This window comes from Epinephelus moara, chromosome 14, assembly GCF_006386435.1.
Source record: "Epinephelus moara isolate mb chromosome 14, YSFRI_EMoa_1.0, whole genome shotgun sequence".
NCBI classification, from domain to species: Eukaryota; Metazoa; Chordata; class Actinopteri; order Perciformes; family Serranidae; genus Epinephelus; species Epinephelus moara.
The window spans coordinates 31025604-31030983 of NC_065519.1; positions in this window are offsets into that span (position 1 = coordinate 31025604).

A 5380-nucleotide genomic window follows, 5' to 3' on the forward strand; every position below is an offset into this window, starting at 1 on the left:
AATTTTCGCAATATTACGCAGATGAAAAAATGCAGTCCGTGAGGTTTGTTTTAAATGAGAATTAAAAGACAAATCTTGATCAAATATTACTCCGAGGTTTCTTACGGTAGTGCTAGAGGCCAGAGCAATGCCATCTAGAGAAACTATGTCATCAGATAAAGAGTCTCTGAGTTGTTTGGGGCCAAGAACAATAACTTCAGTTTTGTCTGAATTTAACATCAGGAAATTGGTGCTCATCCAGGTTTTTATGTCTTTAAGACAGTTATGAAGTTTAGTTAATCGATCAGTTTCTTCTGGCTTCATCGATAGATACAACTGTGTATCATCCGCATAACAATGGAAATTTACAGTGATTTCTAATGATGTTACCTAAAGGAAGCATATATAGAGTAAATAGGATTGGTCCGAGCACAGAACCTTGCGGAACTCCATAACAAACTTTGGTACGTAAGGACGATTCATTATGAACGTCAACAAACTGAAAACGATCAGATAAATAAGATTTAAACCAGCTTAGTGCAGAACCTTTTAGGCCAATTAAGTGATCCAGTCTCTGCAGTAGAATTTGAAAAAGAGATTCTTAATCTCAACGGGACTAACCTGGCTAAATAAAGGTTAAATAAAAAATAAAAAATAAATAAATAAAAATAATGGTCAATAGAGTCAAACGCCGCACTAAGATCTAATAAAACAAGTACAGAGACAAGTCCTTTGTCTGAAGCAATCAGAAGGTCATTTGTAATTTTAACTAGTGCTGTCTCAGTGCTATGATGCACTCTAAATCCTGACTGTAATTCCTCAAATAAATTATTATCATGGAGAAAATCACACAGCTGGTCTGCGACTACACGTGATGAGGTTTATGTCCCTGTGAATTAGAAAATGGTTAAAGGGACATTGTGTAACATTTTCAGTTGTTTATTGGCAAAAATTGATGTCTGCATTCATAAATATGTCATCACTGGTGTACCATTACCTCTACCTATAATCTGACTTATTTTCGTAAAAGGAGAATTTCGGATTTGTTTGTACATTGTGCGGGTAAGTCGTCTGTGGGGTTCCATTATGTTTCGCCATCTTGAGAATACACCCGCCAGCAAGGGACATACAGCACTGCCTTAGGCGTTTTCGTTGAGAGCCAGGCCAGCACTGCGTGACTGAGGAGCCGAAGGAGAGGAGCAAGAGGCGCTTCGCTACTACCCTGGCAAATTTGAAACAAAGTCCCACTCTTTGAGCATAATGCAGGATCATGCATATGCAGCATCATGGGAGACGGAATCCTTGTCGCCAAGAAAGCGCAAAAGGGAATAGAAAAGGCAGCGTGACCGGCGAATTAAAAAAACGAAGGCCCACATCGGGGTAGCCTTTCCCAGGTAGAGAGAGCTGCTGAGGGAGAATGGTAATGCAATCACAGGCCAGCGCCGCTGTTGGCTGTTAGCCGCTGTTAGCGGCCAGTCGCTAACAGCCTCATCCCTCTCCTCGCATCACTGCGCCGCTGTTAGCTGTTAGCCGCTGTTAGCCGCTGTTAGCGCTGGCCTGTGATTGTATTACCTTTCTCCTTCAGCAGCTCTCTCCACCTGGGAAAGGCAACCCCAATGCTGACCCTTGTTTTTTTAATTCGCCGGTCACGCTGCCTTTTTGATTCCCTTTTGCACTTTCTTGGCGACGAGGATTCCGTCTCCCGTGATGCTGCATAATACATGATCCTGCATTATGCTCAAAGAGTGGGACTTTGTTATGCGGCAGTAGTGCCGCTGGCCACTAACAGCTGTTAGCGGCGCAGTAATGCGAGGAGAGGGATGAGGTGTGTGAGGTTGAGCCACTTGTCAGTTGTCAAAGGACAAGACGTGATTGGTTTGTTTCAATTTACATCCGCCCCAACAGTCCTACGTTGTAAACACAGCCAGCATGGTGAGGAGGGGGTTTGTCAACTCGCGTCGCGTGTGTCTGTGTAGGAGCCTGAATGAATACTCCATGTAGTATCGGATGACATGGTTTCATCAGTGTTATCATAGCTTTTTGGTACACAGCGGCTACTGTTGTTGCAATACGTGTTTGAAACAGTGAGGCGCTAGAGTGCGCCATCTGTTTGAATACAATATATGATTTCAACATTAGATGGGAGAAATTCCTACACACTGTGGCTTTAAACATCACTGCCACAGACCTCCATGTGAAAATGTCCGACTGTACAGGGGCTGAATTTATAAATAACTGACCTGTTTCCATTTAGTTAAGGTTTAAAGTTACACATAATGAAGGCCGGGCTGCTGTAAGTTACAGACTGTCTGCTGATAGTGTCCTCGCTCCTCCACAGCTCCACCCTCTCCATGACAGGAAACATCAGACATGTTCAGTGTGTTAACTGTTGTTGTTGTTGTTGTTGTTGTTGTTCAATGACTGATTAATGAAGGCAGATGTTTCCTTTTCTCTCCTGAACATTAAACACATTCACACACAATAAAGTGCTGAGACTGTCAGTGACATCAGAGACAGACAGCAGGTGGCAGCACAGCAGCTTTCAGTTCACAGGGAAATCAGGAGAACAGAGGCTCCCTTGAGATTAACTGTAAAGTAACTGTGTGTGTGTATGTGTGAAGAACCGAAATGTTTCTCTAGCTGACATATGAGGAGTGTGAGTAACACATTCACTTTCTACATTCATCATTTATTTATAACAGACAACAACAAAGATAACAGTGACACACTGTGCAGGCTACAGTGATCTGTAAAGTTCATACCAAGTCTTCTAAGAATCCCAGAGATCAGAAACATGCAGTCCTCCTCTCCTCCTCTGCGCTCTTTACACAGCGCAGCTCCAAACTGCATGTCATTTTTGTTTCAATTGATTATCAGAGACGCGATGTGAGAGAATCAAACTTTATTTCAAATTGAGTTTTGGTTTAAAAAGACACGTGGAAGCGAGAAAGTAATTCAGTGTCTGTTTCTGCTCACAGCAGGCAGAATCTGGCAGAGAGTTGGAGGGAGATGGTGTGACGAGCTTAGTTATTGTTCAGCTTAATGGTGGGTCGCTGCCTAAATTTGTCTGGCTGGTCACATTCTTCAGAATTAAAGACACGTCTCCGTCCTTCAGCTCTCTGTCCACCACTTCCACCCTGCCTGTAAAGGATGGATGTTGGAAGGTTGTGTCGAAGTGTCCATCTCTGTATAAGAGGACGTACTGTGGCTCCAGGTCAGGTCTGGTCCACTCTACAACTCTGATGGAGACATTACCAGCCTCACATCTCAGAGTGACGTTATCTCCAGGGTGCACTGTCATCACATCTTGGTCTGAAAAAAACAAAAACATCCAGAGTCGAAAGGACGCCACAGAGTAAACAGAAAGCCTCGTCCAAGGTTTTCTTCTTCAGGCTCTGAGTGTGTTCCCATATAAGGGAGGCATTTGGAGTCATTTGACTTTCCCATACGGTCCAACTTCTCATTTATAAAACCAACATTAATTTAGAATTTTTGTTCTGCATTCTTAGGTTCACACAGGTTATTATATAAATGCAGAATATATAAGTGCAGAAGGCAAACAAACCAGCAACCTCACTCTGCTCAACCAGGTCAGACTAAAGGGACCCAAAGCCAGGATTTTAACCAAAGTGCCGCAGGACCGAAAGGCACTGAGCTGTCTGAGGTAGTAGAACGAGACCCCATGATGGAAGGGACACCCGCCCACTAGAGGTACACCCTGCAAAGCCGATGATGAAGCAGCCAGGCAGGCATAATAAGATCAAGTGGCCTAAAGCAAATGATCGGGTTGCATGGCAGAACCTTGACGATGACTTGAGCCAGCTGTTGGAGCTGGCATTGCGAGGAAGTGTCGAGAACACGCTCAACATCTTTGGGGAGATCATCTCTGAAGAGTGCAGACAGAGGTTTGGTGAAGTCAGTAGGAAGGAGCCCACAGCCCCAAGGAAAGGAAGGAGAGAGAAGGAGACCGAGCAGCTAATCAGAGCCAGGCGTCAGTACCGTCAGAGCTGGAGGAAAGCTGCATCTGAGGAGAAAGGTGGCCTGAAGGAGCTGTGGGATGAACTCAAACGAAGCCTTGGCAGGCTGCGGAGAGTGGAGAGGATCAGGAGGAGGAGGAAGTAAAGAGAGAGGGAAAGAGCCGGCTTCTTCAGAGATCCCTTCAAGTATGCCCGACAGTTGCTGGATGAGGAGCGGGAAGCTAGACATCAGTAAGGAGGAGCTGGAGCAACACATCAAGAACCAGCACAGTGACAGACGAGCCACACTGCTTGGCTCCCCAGAGCATGTACCACGGGGAGCCCCACTGATCCTGCCAGTCCCATATAAAGCCTGATTTATGGTCCTGCGTTGAATCAACGACGTCGCTACGTCATAGGGTACGTGGCTACGCAGAAGGTTCGCCGTAGCCCCCGGCGTAACCTGACGTGCACCTCCCAAAAAATGTAACTACACGTCGAGGCGACGCAGACCCAGCGCAGACTGAGAGGGCTGTGATTGGTTTGCTTGGTAGCAACGCATTTCCGGTTCTGTATTTCCAGATTGGGCCATCCCCGCCATCTTTAAACATCTTCTGTTGCGATGTAGATGTTGCAGTATTAAGGCCCATTTCCGGTTAACGTTCAATACGGATACGGATACGGATACGGATGGAGCCGTCTGTCCGTGCTCCGCGTTCATTTCTCTGTGACTGGAAAAGCCGGAAGCTAAACAAAGAATCAGCTAGAGATGATGATAACCATTCAGGAAAGGAACGCAGCCTACTACCGCTCTGGCAGTGAATTGCACCGCGATGAAATGGAGTGACGGAGAAGTTCGAAGGGTTCACACGATGAAATGGAGTGACGGAGAAGTTCGAAGGGTTCACAACGGCGTCATGGCAACGACGTAGGTACGTCGTAGGTACGCCGCAGGACCATAAATCAGGCTTAAGGGAGGCATTTGACTTTCCCATACGGTAAATAGACAGATAATTACAATAACAACACAGTTTAAAGGGCCAGTGTGTAATATTTGGCATGGTTTATTGTCAATCTGAATCTGAATCTGAATATTCTACCCATTAATATGTTTATACAAGTGTATAATCGCTATAAAATAAAATTAGTTTGGTTTTCGTAGCCTCATAATTATGCTTTTATATATATATATAGCAAGGGCCTTGCTTTAGAGAGGTCGCCATCTTGCGCCGCCATGTATGTACGGCAGCCCGAGCAGACAGTCCAGCCAGCCAGAGAACACCTTTCGCGTGTATAAATGAACCAACGAAGACAGCGGGAGGAAGGAAGAAGGAGGAGGAAACAGCAGAGAGTGTTAGTAGTTCGTCGATAGAGAGTAGTGAAAAGTTTTTTTAGTTATAAAGTTTGCGAATGGACCACACTTACCACGCAACAGGAGAGAATGA